Genomic DNA, 19135 nt, shown 5'->3' with positions numbered 1-19135 from the left:
ACCAGGAATATAATGAATAATGATACTGAGATTTCAAAAAAAAAATTATTGGCTCTTTTCACATAATAGCATTCCCCTAACAGTTTCCAGTTTTTCTGTACAGGTATATGGACTAGAAATTCAAACTTAAGCAAAAGCGAACACAAAAATCACCTAAGCTTGCGTTCTTGGGCAGTCTCTTGATTTAAGCAATACTTTAAAAAACATCAGCTGTTGCAAGGTTCCATAAACGAGGTTGCAACAGACTGGGGACAATGGCTCACCTGGTCTCAATGCTGCTGCTCTCCTGAAGTGGGCAGAGCTAGGACTGTGCACCAGCTGACTTGTCTGTCATGGTATGTTTGGACTTGCAATTGGTTGGGGGTTTTCTGTGGTTTTGTGGTGGTTTTTTTTTTTTTTTTTTTTCTTTTTTTTTTTTTTTTTTTTTTTTTTTTGTTTTTGTTTAGTTTTGTTTTTTTGTGGCTTTCTGTCTCTCACTGAAACTGGACAGGGAGTTTCTTTGGCTCTGTTTGCCTTACACAGGAGTCAGCCTCTGATTTTTAGAAGTATGTTAAAAACAGCACATAGATGAATACAATGAAATAAGAAGCAAATGCAGAATGAGACCCTATAAATGTTGCACAATGAAGTGCTCGTACACAAGATGCAGTTAGAATTATGTGTGTTAAAACACTGTGTCACCCTTCTAGAGTGGTGAGGACTGCTGAGAGCCATCCTGGAATCCTCAGTGGGGCTTTAGGGCAGTCCAGGAGCTTGGAGAATTGAGCTGGTGCTGTGGGAGCCCGGTGCAGATAAGAAAATATCTCTCTTGTAACTGAGCCAGATTTTACACTGACCACAGTGTGGAACAGAGTCCTCACATCCAGGAGGGCTTCCACCAAGAATAAAAGCAAAATCTCCACACCTAGTGCCCCCCAGATCACTCTGGATGATTGGATCAACCTCTCACTGCCCAAGGCTGCTTTCAAATACACATAAAAACCCCCTGGCACAGGAAGGAGCTTTGGTAAAAGTTTCAGGTGGAAGAGATGTGAGTTCCCACAGTTACTGTTTGATAAAGGCATAAACCTTACCTTGCTTTTTTTCCCCATTTGGGTTCTGACTATTGAGTTTAGTTCTTATTACTTGGTGTAGTTTCATGATTACTGTTGTTTCATCTGAATCTCTGTTTCTGCCAGCATACAATGAGTTCTGCTCTAGAATACCCAAAGTATTTGCAGTATGCAGAATGCTGTATATTCTTGAAAATTTTTTCTGATTTTGTGTGAAGTCTTTAGCCTGAGATTTTCACCTGCCACAAGGAGAGAATACCCAAGATAAGCCCTAGTTAGTTAATGCCACATAATCAAATATCACAGGTATTTTCATAGTATATTAAGGGTAGATTTTGCCAATTATATTTTTGTCTGGATTTTTCTTACACTGTGAAAAACCTCATTACAAGAATTAAAGCTTCTACTGGCACATGTGCTAATCTATGTAAATAGGAATGCAAGAACATGACCTTTGCTACTGATACTTTTGCATATTTTTACTGGTGTAGAAAAAGCTTTAATTCTGTGAACACAGCACCATTTCCAAGAGAATTGTGGGTGGTACCAGAAAGGTAATTTGAATCTATTCCTAAATATTATTACTTTGATGAAATGCAAAATATTTCTAGTATATGTTTGCCATAATTGTCAGTAGGTATGCAACCTGGCTTCTGGAGCTCCTCTTTTTCTTTTACCCCCCTTTTTTTTTTCTTTTTTTTTTGTTTATTTGTTTTTGCTATTTCTAATGCCTTTCTGCAATAACAAACAATGAGCTTCTCTCAGCCTTCCAAGCACAGCGCTGTGGCACCCACTCGCTGCTGCCTGGTGATGTGAAAAGAACAAAAGCCAATAAGCAGTGATGACAACCATGTAATCCGGGGTTTCTCAGCTCCCTATCTCAGGGAAAAAGCTGCCTTCCAGTGCCACTCCAGCACAGGTGAATGTCTACTCCTGTCTGAGGCTCAGCAGGAGGCAGAGATACTGCCAGGATGACTCCTTCACTCTGCTCTTTACCTGTAGCTGTGCTCAGGCCCTGCAGTGCACTGATATACTGCAGAGTGTTAGTATCACATCAGAATTGCAGTCCTTTTCCTAACAGTATTCCTCAGTCAGAGAAGTGCCAGGATTGCTTTGTGGAGAGAACATGCAAAGCAGATGTGTTGCTTAGGCTGCTGGGAATGTGGTTTTCCCCAGTTATCTTGTGGTCATTTACTCTTCAGGGCAGACCACAAGCCTGCCAAGCACTTGTTCTCAGTCATGAAAAATCCCACATGTAGGAGGAACAGGTGTAAAAGAGAGTTAAAAGAATGGACCAGGGTTTAATGCAGAGACTTTCTTGTTTGATTGGAAGTCATGAATTACTGCTTCATATACTTCTTCCTAAAATACCTAATTTCTCAGGACAGCTGACTGTTTAAGTGTTGAGTTGATCAAGGGATGCTGTGTAGAGATGAAACAGAGATCAGACTGGTTCCTATCCAGCTCATGCTACTCAATGGAATTTCAAATACCAAATTTCAATGGAATTTCAAGGTTTCAAAAAGGGGATGTTGGTATCCTTTTTGGCCAGCCCAAGAGCACTTTTCCTATTTAGAAGTGAAAAGTGTATCTGAAGGGTGGTACTAAGAGATCTTTGGTTCTTTGTACAAGCAGCACTGAGGTTGCTCTATTCCCATCAAATAAGAACAAGGTGATTATTTTGAAAATGGTTTTTATTTAGGGTAGAGGTAGCTCATAATCTGCTGCTGCAAAGGTACTGTCCATGACTATTCCCAAGTGTGTTTCTTGCTTTTCCTTAGAGCAATAAAGTTGATTCAATTGGAGAAAATAAGGGGAAGGTTTCATAACTAGCGTGTCTCCATTGTTTTTGTTTCCCCCAGAGAATTTTCCCCAGAAGTTACAGGCTTCCTGCTGCAGAAAACTGGCGGCAGCAGTTCTGATTTTCTTGGGAGACACTTCAAATTTCCACTTATTCCAGTGCCTCTGCTACTGGTGGAGTGTTTCATTGTATGTGATTCTCTGCAGCCATTCATTCCAGAGAATGCCTTCCTTTGCATTAATCTTATTGTTTCCGAATTTCTTTTGTTCTCATTATCAGCACAGGCCTTGAAGTGCAACCCTCAGCCAACATCTCAAAATGACATAAATAGAGATGTAGGCACCTGGTCTTTGAAAGAATGATGCTGTTTCTTCCTGTAGGTCTAATTATAATTGTTAATGCATTGACCTGTAAGAAAAAGGGTCCCACACAGTAAGTGTAAGGTCAAAGCTGTTGGAGGGAGTAGTTGGGAGAAAGATGTGGCACCTTAGATCGAGACTCGGGGCTCAGAGAGGTCTCAAGCTCCTCTCTGTTCTTTGAGTTGCTGAATTGCTGTTAGGTCTAACAGTTCTCCTTTGTATCAGCCTATAAATACAGCTGTGTCTACTGGATTTTGCCCAAGGGCTCAAACATCATGGTTTGCTAAATTTTAATCATGCTTGTGTTTGCCTTTGAGTGGAGTTCACATGTCCTGTAGAGCCCTTAATCCTCAGTTTGCCATCCCAGGCAAAATGCCCAGTCTCAGCTGAGGCCTTCCTAGCAAAATGCTCTGACTCCATTGACTCTTTGCTGTGTCCTCTAATGCATTTATGGATCTGGTGAGAGCTCTGCACCCCTTAGACCAGCAATACAAGCTGCTGTTGATACCCTTCATTAAGAAATATCATACAAGCATTCTGTCAAGCAATTGAAATTCATCCACCTCTCCTGGTGATATAAAAAAAAAAAAATAAAGTATCTCTGTATCAGTGTGCAGGCACATTGACAGCTGGAAAATATTTTAGCACAACTGCATGGAAACATTGTTTTTTACTTGAAGAGGTTTGAAGAGCACGTTGTAATTACTGCTTGACTCCTCTGTGTACAGTGTTGCAAGGTTACTCCCTCTTTTAAAAACCAAATTAACTGTGTAGTTTGCATCCAATTTCTGCATGCAATTGCCATGATTACGTGTGCAGTTCACATAACTGCACATAGAAACTGTCAGAGTTGTCCATTCAGATATGTGAAGTGGAAAGGCTGTTGTCTTTTGCATGCATTGGTTTGGCAGCTGATTTGTAAATCTGTCCCTGCTTGTGGTCTGCTTTCCAGAGCAAAGTACTTGTTTCAATTTAAATAAGTGGCATCTCTCAGTCATTCCTTAAAACTGACAATTATAGACTGGGGTGCATTCATTTGACAAAGACAGATCTCCTAAAACAAATTGTTAAGAAGAATTTCATTTGTTGTTTGTTTTTTTCCCCTCTTTGGTGTATGGTAGTACAAAGGAATCAACTACATGTTTTTTCAGGAAAGAAAGACTTCTAAAATATCCTATGGGCAGCACTTTATTCCTGTGCAGTTCTATCCACAAAACTCTTCTTGAAATATTGCACATAAGGATTTTAAGATTTGCATGTCCTAAGAGCAGTACATTGAAACTTCCTCATCAATGAGTTTTCAAGTTAAAATCGTGCTCTGATAAAAGCATATTATATGAAAATGCAAAAATTTATGATGTGCACAAACCCAAGATCTGTCTCTGAACACAGCAATTTTGAAGACTATCACTTTTGAATCTGTTGAAGAATCAGCCAACAATATTTTATAGTTTCTATCTGGTTTTGCCTTTATATTATAACTTAACAGCTTCAGGCTGCAGCAGAAATTGGAACCCCTCAAAATATGAAAAATGAGTAAGAAGAGAGAGCTTTCACCTCAATGACATCTGAAACACATGTGTGAGGGGGATCTGTGGCTCAGAGAGAGGCAGCAACTTCACCAACATCATGCACCAAGGACATTGCACAAAGTCAACACTGGAGATTAGGTCTTCTGGCTCTCAGTCTTGCTTTTAACACTGGGTGAATAAAATTATCTTTTTTTCCATTTGTTAATATATATTTACTTTTATATTCCTCTCTCTCTTTTCCAAGTTTTTCCAAAAACTTTGGAAACTATTGATTTTTGAGTTCCCTAGGAAACCTTCTCACATCCATTTCAATACCAGCACCTTTCATGCTCACATCCTTTGGCCTATGCAAGCCCTCTTTATCTTCATCTAAAGCTCCAGGGGGAAATGCTATTCATCTTTATTTCCTTGGTTTTTCTTTCTCTTAGAAAAGCTGACCAAATTGTTCAGATTTCCTTTATTCTAAGCCAGAATGGCTTTGGATCCTTCTGAAGCTCCAGATCTTGGGAATAGGGGTGGTGAAGTCAGAGGGGACAGAATTTGAATTCCTTTGTGGAGTTAGCCTCAAATAAGGGTCCATCACTGACTTAGCTAGAAAACTGCAAAATTACCCGATGTCTGCTGATGCTGCTTAAGCAGCACTGGAAAAATAGTGTATCTGTTCAAATAGTGTATCTGGAAGGGATTTTTTTTGGACCGTTTGAGTCATTGCCCAGTTGGGCAGTTAGGGAAGACCTCGCTGCTGTTATTGCTACTTGAAAGGAGGTTGTAGTGAGATGGGGCTCATTCTCTTCTGACTTGTCTCAGATGAAAGCATGGGAAGAAATGGCCTTAAATTGCACCAGAGGAGGTCCAGTTTAGATATTAGAAAAAACCCCAAATCTAAAAGAGCAGCTAGGCATTGGAATAAGTTGCTCATGGAGGTGTTGGAGTCACCATCTATGGAAATGTTCAAGAAGTGTATGGATATGGCACTTGGGGGTGTGATTTAGGGATGATTAGTGTGGTGCTGAATTGATGATCTTGGAAGTCTTTTCCAACCTTGTTGATTCTGTGCTACACCAAAATTTTCACTCAATCATCTCTAATATATCACCTTCCTCAGAACTGAGGATGCGAGAGGTCATGGGAATTGCTTTTCATAGACCTCCTTGCTTTCTGTGAGACCCTGCTCATTTGCAAGTCCATTGGGCACTCAAATGGCAATATTGTTTTTATGACGATCTGTTAACTCTTCTCTCCCAAAGATTGGGACTCAGAGTGCCTGGACACCCGTGGCCTTGCTGGGTTGTGCAATAAAACCCAAAAGCTGGGTTTCACCTCCCTCATTCAGCACAGCTACCACAGGTTGTCCACTTGCAAAAAAGGGCTGTTGAGGAAAGACAAAATGAGCTCATGGTAATGCCATGTCTCAGAAATTACTGTATGACTGTTTTCTTGGTTGCTAAAACAAGGCACAAAGCCTCAGAAGAAAATATTTATTAAGCCACAGATGGCAAAGCTGAGCTTCTGATTTCCCTAAATCCTTAAGAGGATTGTGATACAGCTTATAGGAGCATCTTAGTGGCTGGATGCTCAGCTTCTTGTTAGATATGTCATCCATCTATCCACCCACAGTGACTTGAGGAGAGACAGTGTTTGCATTCCAGCTTTGCTAATTGCACACCTTAAATTAGGGTAACAGATAACTACTTTTCCTATGTTTTTTGTGTGCATGCAGTGCTGGGCTTCTGAGTACAATGCAGCAATCTCATTTTGTATGTCTGATTTTAGATATGCTATATCTATCTTCTTGATTTTTAGTTACAAAATTGGGAGAAAGCTGTAACTGAAAGGTGGATGATCAGGGTAGTCATACCTTTGTTTTGAACAAAGCATAGAAAAGCACAGGATCATATCAGATAAGTGCAGAAAAATAAAGGAAAAGATGTAATTACTCTTATTGATGTGTCTTTTTCTGAGATGCTGTTTTACTTGCACTCCTTTGTTGTTCCCTACGTTCCCTGAAGTGCCTGGCTCTTGTTCTCCTGCTCTTGCTCATCTTTATTTCTTCATATTTTACAGTTGAAGAGAGTTGAGAACTGAAAATGTGTTTGGAAGAGATCACAGTAATCTGTGTCCAGTCTTGGCACAGGCTATTTACAAATCCTGTCTCAGTTGTCTTCGTTACGCTGTCTTGCACGCTGCTGGGATTCTCCTGGTTCCTGGTGGTGCTGGTGAAGGTGGTTTCTCAGTAAAATGTGCTCAGTCCAGACAGCTGACAGTACACCATAATTCTGTTGAAAGTTCCCTCATTCAGAGCATGATTTTTCTAAAAAATCCAGAGCTGCTTTTCTAGTAAAGAGTGTGAAGAGCTGACAGTAAATGTGATTTTTAAGCCAGGGCAACAGATTTTCCTGACTGTGCATTTTTAGATGACGGTAACTTGCACATTTCCTGAGTGAAAGAAAACAGGAGCCAATGTGTGAGGGTGCAGGAGAGATGTACAGCAGTACATCACAGTCCTGTGATGCCACCCAAGTGAGCAGAACCAAATATCCCCTGCTGCTGGACCACACTTCTCAGGTTAGTTCTCAGCGCTGATCTTGTTTCCCATCCGTGCCTTTATTACTGAGAGAGAGCTTTTGAGCTAAGTGCTGCATGGAAAAGGGGTTGGAAGTTTGGCCATATTAGCCATCTTGCCTTATTTAGTTTCTGCAGCTTTGGGGAAATGAAACTTTGTATATTGCTTGACAAGATTAATTGGATTTTAGGAAAGTAACAGTTGAGTTTACATTAATGTTATCTTCCTGTCAAATTAATAGATTCCAAAGTGCTGCAAGCACCCAGATCCAGGGAAGAGAGTCACTTTATAAGCACTCATGCACTAGATTTTGACAAGTTGCAGTTAATTTTTGAGCTTCACTTTTTGCAACAGATTCTCAGAAGAATTTTGTGATATCTACTGAAAATTATGAGCAGCACATTATAGTGGCTATGCTCTTGTCTCTTCTGTATTCTGGGGACATCAAAGAACTAAACCAATGCAAAGACTTAGCACAGTATGGTTGTTCTGCTCCAGAAGAGCCCTAGGGACAGTCTAGGATGGATGCAGGGTGAATGGTCAGGAAAAGAAGGTCTTGGGTTGCAATGGGGAGTGAGAGAAATGAGCAGGGTAAATAAAAATGGAGAATTCAGCACTGAGTACATTCAGTTTTCAATTGCCACGATAATAAACCAAACAGTAACAGTGACTGTGAAATGCAATTATAAATATCTCAAATAAAGTCAGCTAGGATAAAAATCAGATATGCTGTAAAGTATATGGAACTGTGGTTTTTCCACTCCATTATGGCAACACATCTACCAAATTTGTAACTATGACAGAGAAAACATTAGTTCATATAACAAATGATAGTTTTTCCTTACTAACTTACCAGGCTTCCTAATTCATGCAAAACACAATAATACAAAGGGAAGATTTTTGAGTGTTGAATTTAAGAATACATTTAATTTTTTTTTTGAATTTCAGAAAATCCACTGGAAAGTGGGTCTAACTGTCCAGCCTCAGATATCAGCTGAAAATATATTGACTATCAGGAGAAAAAAGAAAGTGCTGCTTATTGTTGAAGAGCAAAAGAATGTTGTGGTTTCTAGTTAGCTCTGAACAAGCCATCAAGGATGAGTTTTTCCATAATAACATGACAGATTATGTCAGGAGCAAATACCCTGTGCAGGACAGAGATCATGTGTGATACAAAGGAACCATGCCATTACCTCGGGGTCTGCTCTGCCAGCCTGGGCCATTTGTCCAGCTGAAGGGCAGGACTGGTAAAATTCTGGAATTTTTAAAAATTGACTTGCATAAGGCTGGATTCTGATTGCAAACCTGTTCTATTGGGTAATTTGCACTGTAGAAAAAACTGTGAATATTTATTGGTGATTGCAATGTTCTGGAATCTGTAGGAGGGTTCCTAAATTAGCTGCTTTTCAACCTCATTCTGTTTTTTGTAGGGTAGTTTGGGGCAACCGTGTTCCAGAAGAGTCAGGTGAAACTGGAGAAGGGTTCTGTGCCTGGCAAAGGTGTCTTTGAGACTTGCTCAAGACTTTCCTCCCTAATTAAATGGGTGTCTTCCTTGACTTTGATCTTATGAGTCATTAATCTAGAAACTACTTACATTCTGCAAGACATCCCTGAATAAGTCTCTCAATTTATTTATATCTCTAAGATGATTTAACACTAAGTTAATGATTTAGGCACCTATCTGATTCCCAGGAAAGCTGGTCAGACTCTCACTGTCCCCATCTAACCAACTGGGAATAATACCTACTTACATTTAAATACCGTTTACATTTCTACAAAAGAATTTATATTGCTTTCTAATACCTTGGATGCAGAGCTTTTTATAGATTACTACCCCATAAATCGGTAATCCTTACTTTTTAAGTTATCTTTCATTAGGAATGGAACAAAAAACAAAGCTACAAGTACAGACCTAAACCCTTCACATTTTGAGAAGTTCCAGATTCGGGTACCTTGAACATAAACTTCATTCTGTGGCTTTGGATTTAGACTAAACAGAAATAAGCCTATTTTCAGGTTCCAATTTGAACATATGGTAAATTCTTAGGAAATTATTTGGCCTGATGGGTTTGTGACACTGGAAGAAGGTTGAAATCAGAAAAGGTAATTTCCTTGCTCTCTACTGAAAAGCAGTAAAATTGATTTGTTGCTGATATTTTAGGGAGATTTGTTTCTGGAGGCAGCAGGGAAAAGTTAATTCAGCCAGAAAGTCTTCCTGTTTTCCAGGACAAATTTGTCTGTTTTTCTGTTACGTTGTCATTGCCTTCAGCAGATGGGGAATTAGTAGCCAAGGAGCTGCTGAGAAATTCTGTGTTAGACTTCAGAAATCTAAGGCATGGAAAATCCATTCTTGACTTGGGAGCTGCTGGTTTTTGCTCTGGTGGCACATGCCTGCCAAGATGCTTTGGGATCTGCAAAGATACTTTGGGAAATCTGGGAGCTGAGCAGCAGCACTCTTTGGCTGCTGGTGTCACTGAGGCATCCAGTTCCTCAGGAGCTGGCTCTCGGGAGGGAGCTGAGCTGGGCTGGTGAGAGCAGGGCTCTGGATGAGCACCCAGGACAGCAGAGATCATAATTAGCACAAAGGCGTGCGGGGAACGTCTCGCTCGCTCCGAGGACAGCGCGGAGCCTCACCACCCACGAGGCATCACCGGGATGATGACTTAATTGAAAAGAGTTGCTCAAGCATGTACCAGGCCTGGCACAGAGTTAGAAACTTCTGCTTCAGGTAATGTTTTAACAAGTTGTTTTCTTTTTTCTGTTGTCACCTGAACCAGAAGATTCAGGTGCCTGCTTATTGCGTAGATACACCTCGGGTTATGCACCAAGCCTGGTTTTTTTTCCTTTCCTTTGTTTTGTTTCTTAACTGGTTGCATTTATGTGCTCAGGCCTCTTCAGCACTTCAGATCCCAAGTGAAACAAGAAATGGGAGGATGCAGACCATGAGTACACAGGTGAGAGGTGGAGTGTTCTACTTCATTCCAGAGAACAGGAATCATATCTGGTCAGTCAAGATTTTATTCCAGCTCCTATTTTTATAGAAAACATTGCAGGAAATATAAACATTCAATGTTAGACTCCTAAATCTAAATTATGTGGGCTGATTTATAATAAGAATTGGAAGTCCATCTCTTTCTTATTCATTGTAATTTAAGGTTAAATGCAAAAAAGTAGCATTAATATCAATGATACACACCAAAGTGAAAAGGAAGAATGACCTACCCTGCCTGAAAATTCCTTCTCTTTGAACACACCCCTGGCTCTTCTTCTTTCTTCCAGAGAAGGAAATCACAGCATATCTGGAAGAATAACTAATTTTAAGTTATTTTGGACAAAGAGGAGAGAACCCATTCCTATATCAAGTTTCTTCAAACAACACTGAAGTTCCTAAGTATTGAATGGGCTGGAACTTGAGTGTTTTGGGTGATGAGCACTGTGGCTCTCTGGTGATCTGGGTGCTTGCAGACAGGAAAAAATTTACTCTGCTGCAGCTGCTCCATTGCTGGTCTGGTGTGGTCTGGCTTTGCACAGGGACCTGTGACCAAGGAGAGGATTGGTGTCTTTTGCACCACCTTCACTTTCTGGGTGACTTCAGATCAGACTCCTGACAGCTCATGACTTGTGAAGTCCACAGGGAAGAGAATATTTTATGTCATTGTTTGTGGAGGCAAGTGAATAAAAGCTGTGGGAAGCTGTCCAGAAGAAATTGGGGATCTTAATCAGATTCTCTGAGTTGTGAAATGAGATGGCAACCAGGCTCCAATATCTCTGTTCACAATCTGTGCCACTTCCAGACCCGATCTTACCCTGCCAGGGCAATAAAAGACACATTCTTCCCTTCCTGATGTCATCAGAACTGATGCTGCTGCCTCTCTCCTAATTGCTCTGCATGCTGCATGTGCGTTTAGTGAAAGGAAAGATAAAGTTGGAACTTTGTAAAAACACCACTTAGAGCACAGCAGAGTTTATAATGGTGACAGATATGCACAGGTGACCTATCAGGGAGTGAAATCTGTCTTTTCTTAAAGCTGCTCTAAGAAGAGATGATAAGCCCAGTCAGCACAGCCTGTGCCATGCACACTCAGGCGCTGGGATTGACAGAGATCCAGGTGAGCTCAGCCCCTGGAATGTTGCTGTGATTTCTGTATGAGGAAAGAGAAGAAAAAGTTTAAAGCAGATATCCTGTTGTCCCTCATCTACAGCTTGTCCAAAATGAACTCACAGACTTGTTTCTTTGTGAAAGCACCCAGCAGTGTTTCATTTCAGTGACCTGGCAGCCTAATGCCCACCAAGCTGGCTCATGGAGTTAAACTTCAGTCTAACCCCCTTAGCCCTAAGCACTTCTGGGAAAGTTAAGCTCTGCTGAAGGTTTCTGGTGTTGAGTAGGGAGCTTGCAGCCGTCCAATAAACCCCACTAAGCAGAGGGACTGCAGGGGTCTGCTTGCAGCCCCTTGTGTGTTAAAGCTGCAAAGTCTCTGGGCACAGTCCAGTTGGATGTAAACAGCATTCCTCTGCTGGGGTGGCAAACGATACCTTCCTCCCTGCTGGGCCTCAAGATGTAGCCAAAACTTGTTTACTCTGTAATTTAGAGTTCATTGTAATCTAAATAGCGATTTTTGCAATGCAAATGGGGCTGTACAGAATGTAATACATTTTATTTATCACTACTGTTAATTATGACTGTGTAGCTTATCACTCATCACATAGCTTGGATTGCAAAACACAATGTTTCAAACACACTTTAACTCTCAGATCATGATCAGTAAAGAGAATATATTATACTTTTAATATGCACTTTCCCCCACAGTATTTTACAATAGCCTCCATAAACTCCATTTTGCAGAAAAGGTTTCCAAGAAATGAAAAAAAGAGGTATCTTGATTCCATGTGCAAAGGTAGTTTCTGATTGCATAAAGTGGACAAGAAAACTGTCTTTGTATTTGGTTACATACAGTGCCCAGTTGTCCTGGCTGTTAAAGGTATCTTGATTCCATGTGCAAAGGTAGTTTCTGATTGCATAGAGTGGACAAGAAAACTGTATTTGGTTACATGGAGTGCCCAGTTGTCCTGGCTGTTACAAATCTATGAGGGAGCCTGCTATTAACCCCAAAATTCTGAGTATTAGAAGATCAACCCCTAATTGTCTAATGCTAAGACAAATAATTGCAGTTCAGCATGACTAGAACAGTCTGATGGACTCAGTGCTCTTTCAAGGTGCTGAAACTAGAAGTGGAGTGCAGAGGTTCAGGAACAATATTCAGTGAAGGAAAAGTCTCCTCTTTCTTTGGCCTGTAGGAGGTGATCTAGGTTTGCTTCTTCTCTAATTTACACCTGTCGTAAACTAGTAATCATGCTCAATAAAAAAATGAAATTAAAATACTGCCCAGTGAAGAGGGATGAAGTGGTTAATGTTTGTTACATACCCTGATGCTGGACCTTGACATTCTGACAACACCCACCATTCTTGAGGTGCTGTTTGCAGAGAAATGATTCCCTCCATCAGATATAAAGTGCTGAATGCTTCACTGCTGTCCATGAGATACCATGACCCTTATGCCCCAAGAGGTCAGAAATCTTTTATTAGTTGCTTACTGTTCTAAGTTAATGAAGTTAGGCTAGGTCTAGTTCTGTGAGTTTTACTAAACCCTCCAGCTCTTCCTGTACCACACTGCATTTCAGAGGGCAGTGCAGCTGGGAACAAGTCACCCAGAGGGAGCTGGAACCTCCATCTATCCAGCGAGGCTTTCAGGACCTGGCCAGGCAGAGCCAAGTTTGATTTACATTTGGCAATATCCCTGTGCTGGGAGGAAGGTGGATCTAGATAACAGCTACAGATTTCACCCAGTCTCTGCATCTCCTTTCAGCTCCCCAACTCCTGTAAATCCGTGATAAGTGCAGGGCTGTTGTAGGTCTCACACAGCACTCATCACCCTCTTATTGGAGATTATGGTTGGTCCTGCAAGGACTGCAAAAGTGGGGATGTGGCAGGAGATCCCAGTGCCTCAGGCATTTATGTTCCCATCCAGCCCCTGCACCTGGGTTCCTTCCCACAGTAAATGAGCAACAGGATTAGGTTGTGATGTGCTGCTGGATTTTGGCCTAAAATGGTATTGAGGGCATGGCTGAAGAAGATGAGTAGATTGAGAGGATGCTGCATCTTCTGTGCCCCAGTGCCTAAAAGTGTTGCTGATTTTAGCTGAATTTTGCCACAATAAATTCTTTTTCATCAATAAACTTATTGGTGAGACTGGCCACCATAAGTGAATGCAGTGCTGGAGGGAGATGCAGAAATCAATGCAGATATTTGGCAAACTGGAATATCTGACAGTGTTGGAATTAACAAAGCTGGTTTAGCATTTCCCCTGCCAGGATCCACTCCTGTAAATAGGAATTTCGTTTTTGTTGATGTAATTGCAATCAGCAAAATGTTGTGTAGAGCAAGAACATCTTTCTACAGTATTTTCTCTGATACCTGAAATTCAGAGTGGATGTGACATATTGTTCTGCTTTGAGTTTCATTTAATTTGAGCATTATGATAATGCTGAAATAACAGGAGACTGGTAGCAAGTACACTGCATTTGAATATATTATCTTAGGTCTCAGCAGCTGCAGAAGTTGCATTTACATGGACAGATGGTGGTTTAAGAGCCACCACTACTGACTGTTCCACTATGTTAAGTAGTTTTTCAGTCTTTGTAAGAGGGAGTGCTTATTGTGTTTGGAGTACTAGCAGCAACCTGTTTTGTTTATTCTTATATAATCAAAACCCCAACAACTCCAAAAACAGCAGTCACTGTGAGAGTAGCTGGTGTAAAGATAGAAGCAGTAAAACTGTCATGTTTGAAAATGCTGTTTGGGAGCTTCCACAATTTATTTTCTGAATGATTAGGGAGGCTGTCACAACATAAAAGATTTGGAAGTAAGCTGTCCAACGTTCGAAGGTACATGGCTTGTCACAAGAGCAGTTACACTGCAGCTAAATCCTTGGTGATGTAAACAGCTGTCAGCTCTCAATTAAATAGGGATCACTCCATGGCTTTGCCTTGCTTGAGATAAGGGAGCCTTGTTGTTTCCATTCAGAGCATCTACCTGTGCACAGAGCTGCTCAGCAGATTGCTGGTACCAGTTCTTTCCAATGCACAAAGTGCTGAGTATTACCAGGAGAGAAAAAGCCTGACACTTCTCCCTCTACCTGGGGTGCATGCTGTACAAGGGTCAGGAAAATCCCTGCTGGCTGAAGTGCAGGGCCCAGCCCAGCTCACACGGCCCTGGCCCAGGTGTGTCTGGCACTGATGGTGCCGTGGCCTCTGGCTCAGGGTTACTTTTGGTCATGGTAGCACCAAGCAGCACTTTCATGCTCTTGGTTAAAAAGATTGCCTTGTCTTGCTCTGTGCTCTGCTTCCTCCCTGTCCAATGTACCTAATGTGGTCATGAACATAACGAAATATTTGCTGCCAGGTACATGTGCACAGGGCAGTCTGCATTAAAACAAACTGAACAAGCTTTACAGTGTTTTCTTCAAGAACCCAATTAAAAAGATGTGCTTTCCATCACAAAGATGCTATCAACCCAAAAATCTTACTTTATATTCCCAGGACAGATCATTAATAGTATTTCAATCAAATTTTGATTATAATAATCTTAACCTGTTTAGTTCAAGCCCTGCAGAGCCTTTTTTTTTTTTTTAACTGGACAAAAATAATACCATAATAAAAAAATTTTTAAAAAACGTATTTGATATTGAGATAATTTAAACTCATTTCAGCAGAGACTGCAGACTAGGGGCAAATGTTTTCTATAAAGCTGCTCTTTCTGAACACCAACATTTATGAAAGTCACATCCACTAAATCTGTGGGTCTGTCTCGTGAATGTTTTATCTAATTCCAGTGTTGCTAGCACGTCAGGGGGTTGTGCTTTTTTGGGACATTTCCAGTTGTCTGGTAGAAATCCAATTGCTTATTCATGGATGAAATCTGATCAAGATGGAAGATACTGCAATGAGTGGAATTACCTTTTGGCTTTGATGAGCTGGTCTAAAACTGGAGAGAGAAGCAAAATTCTATTATATATAGTTTTTTTTCTCCAGTTTTATTTATTTCCTTTCCCTCCCCTCCATCCTTGTACTTTTCTCTGGGCAGTTGGCAAATCCATGAGTGCCGTTAATGTTTCTCCTTGGCTGAACATTAAATGTGTATTTTTGAACACAACCTCCCTATCTTGTAACTCCCTGAAATGCCCTGATCCTGTTGGCTCAGGGATTGTACTTGTTCTTGGAATATCCCAAGGGAAATCCCATCACTTTTCTCCCATTCACATGACCTAATGATTGTTTGAAAGTGCCTGATTTTGCAGCTTCTTTCTTTTGAAGTCTGAGTTTTGAAGTTTATGTATTATATTAGACTTTGGAGAACTTTAGGTCAGTTCACTTCTTTTAGCCCAGGCATGAAAATCTTTGCTGGAAATTATGTGGTGTCCATACAAATACTGAGATATAGTTAAGCAGTGGAAGTTTGCCTTAAAGAAAGAATACAAACAATGAAAATATACCAACCTTTAGCCCACAACCATTATCTGTGGTACCTTATAATAGATGTAATACCTTGTGCAGAGTTCAAGGATCTCACATTTAAAGACTGAGGGATTTTCTTTTCCCACAGAGTTAAAAAGAAAATGTCACAACTAAAGACAATATTATTTGTATTAGCTTAAAATATGTTGTGAATAACCTGAACAAGTGCAAAAAGCTCCCATGCATGCTAGTCAATATAGAATATTTTTATCTGCCATTGCAGTCTACACCATTTTTGTGTTAACCATCTTAAGCAAAAATATGCCAGACCATTTGGGCCTTAGGATAATGATGTTGTGATTTATTGCACTCTGCATTTCCATCCTGCAGCAATTACCAGAAGAGCTGATAATGGTCTGCAATTTGTTTTCCAGAACAAATAGCTATTCCAGGGAATAGCTGCCAGCAAGAGCTGCTCTGAGGGAAAGGCAGTGGCTGTTTACCTGCCCTGCTCAGCCAGTCCAGGGAGGAGAGGCCAGTGAAACCCTTGGGAATGCCCAGCAAAGTGCCAGCCTGGTGAGCTGAGTGCAGCTGTTTCTTATGAGGTGCTGCAGTGGGACCCAAAAGTATAAAAACTGACTTTTTATACGTTTCTATAAAAAAAAATGTGAGATCTGATGAAAAGAATGGGTAATGTATCAGCTTTTTTACTCCCCAGTTCACTCACATCAATTTAAATGTCCTCAATTCCAAGAAACAAGCAACACCACCCTGTTTTTAAAGAGCTCACAGCTCTAGCTATTGGTGGAGGTTCCTTATATTGGAATTTACTGTAAGCACTTGTCATAGCTACATGAAATCTTTATAATCCATGGGGTCAGAGATGTTTCCTGTTTTGAACTGGTTTCTTGGTGACCTTGGTGTCAGTGTATTGAGGCTCCACGCACATTTTTCAGAATTTGATCCTGCCCAGCTGTGACAACAGTTTGTCAGCTGACAAGAGATGAGACCCTGTGAATCTCAGTACAAAGGACAAATATTCATCTTCAAATATAAGATGATTTCATACTTATTGAAAGTTTTTGGGTTTCAATTACTATCAGCAAGGTTGGTTTAGTTCTCTTTAATAGGAAAGGGATTGTAGGCTGCAGAAAAGTAGTTTGACTGAAGGTGTCATAGCCTAGGTCTTGGTAAATGTGTGGAGTAGGATTTCAGCACTTAATGAACTGAGAATATTAAGTGATACACAAATATTTTGCCAACTGAGAAAAAGCTTTTTGGCTTCTCTAAGGAAAAGAAAAAGTTTGTCTATATGTTGTTATTGGAGAATGAAGCTGATTTTTTTTTTTTTTTTTTTTTTTTTTTTTTTTTTTTTTTAAGAAAAGCTGCCTTTGGCTTAGCCTGTATTCTGTCTCTTCTTCTGCTGGTTCTCCTTGTGTGTTTAGACTCTGCTCTGCTGTATTCATAATAGATACTGATTTAATTTGGACTTCTTTAGGCTTGGTATTCAAACTTTTAGAATGGTAAAATGAACTTGTACTGTGCTTTATTTAAAGGGGAACAATTAAATGGTTTACCGTCCTCACAATAAGTACTTTACTGAAACATGGCTGGAAAGAAAGAAGGAATCCTATTGGCATTCTCACTGGTGAAAGTCAGAACATGAGGGTTTGGATCACATCCAGTAACAGAACTAAATCCAGTCCTGTGTCAAGATGATGTCAGGGGATTGCAGATGCCAAGCGCAGGTAAGAAAGGACTCTACATTGCCACTACTTTCTTCTCTCTGCTTTCTTTTACACTCCTGTTTGTGAGAATTCTCCCCTGCATTCTCCAAAGTCAGTGGGATTCCCAACAAGTTTTCAGCAAGAGCAGGAATAACAATGACTGCAGGCACTTTAATGCACTTTCACTTTGGCAAGGACACATGAGTATTTTCCCACCATTCTTCTCCCCATTAGCAGCAGCAGCAGCTCTTTTTTTAAACCTTTTTTTTTTTTGTCCCCCAGCTCATTTTGCTCCACCACTTTTGAAGGGTTACACTGAAGTCACTCTTCAGTGAGTAACCAAAATAATCAGGTATTAATTACAGCTAAAGAACAAGGTCCAAAGTGTGATTCATTATAATTCTCCAGTTCATCTAGAGTAAATAGGACCTTATCTGTGGGGCTGCCTAGGTTTTTTACCTCAGTGATATGTGGAAACTATAGCTCAGGATCTTGGAGGAAACTTTGAACCCACTACACCAGTTTGAACAGGTCTGTGGCCTTTGGCTTTTTAATCTTTGCCTTTGTTCACTGTTAGATTTGAATGATTGCCAAGTACTGTAAAAGCCTGGAAATCGGATATTAATCTTGAAACTCTTATTTAGATTCTTTTCCCAAGGAGGATGTTGCACAATAAACATTGCCTATCCATTTGGCCATGGGAGAGTGTTTTCCACCTTTGGTTCAACTCTTATTCTCAATGGTAATGGAAGAAACTCAGCACTTTGCAAGTGTAGACACTGAAGCTACAAAGCAACATCAAGATGTCATTATTTAAATGACTGTATGGTTATTTTGATTAATAATATGGCTTTGCACTCATGTTAAACTCATGTTACCTCAGTAAAAGGTATCAAAAGGTTTTGCAAATGATAATTCACAAAGCAAATACTTTTATTTTTGTGTCTTCATAGAATAATTTGTGCTCAAGATTGTAATATTTAAGTCGTCCTACTGGTCTAACAGAAAAAAAATTAACCACTTGTACATTATTTTAGTCACTATTACTTTTCTATAAACCTCTTGAGAAAGTAGGGATTTGAATAATAGATTCATTTTAGTTCTGAATAGATATATATTAGTACTTCTATAGTTTCTATGGAAGTACATTGGAATTAGGAGTACTTTATAAAAAATACCTTTTAATATTGGAAGTTCAGCTTATAATTCACATAATGGTTTTGAAAACTCTACCTTGCATGGCAACCTTTCTGTCTTTTGCCCACATAATTCCTGTTGGTTTAGGAACTCCAGCCAGTACTCAGTTAATATGAAACCCAGACAAATAGACCAAATTAGTAATACAAGTAGTTATTCTCATGTATGTATGCAAATATAAATAATACTTAGGATTTATGCCTGGTAGTGTTTTTTTAGCTTCAGCTGTAGTATATGAAGAAAGTGGGTAGCATAACCATACCTTGGTTATTTCACTAAATTACCTTTTTGTGTGTTTATTTGATAAAAAGTGGTGCTTCAATTCATCCATGGAAGAAAGCAGTATCCAGGGCTTCTCAAGGACTTCATAGGCCTTGAACTTTTTGCTACTCT

Source organism: Onychostruthus taczanowskii, unplaced genomic scaffold (genome assembly GCF_017590055.1).
Source record: "Onychostruthus taczanowskii isolate IOZ18803 unplaced genomic scaffold, ASM1759005v1 scaffold18, whole genome shotgun sequence".
Lineage (NCBI taxonomy): Eukaryota > Metazoa > Chordata > Aves > Passeriformes > Passeridae > Onychostruthus > Onychostruthus taczanowskii.
Note: the sequence above shows the minus strand (reverse complement) of the source record.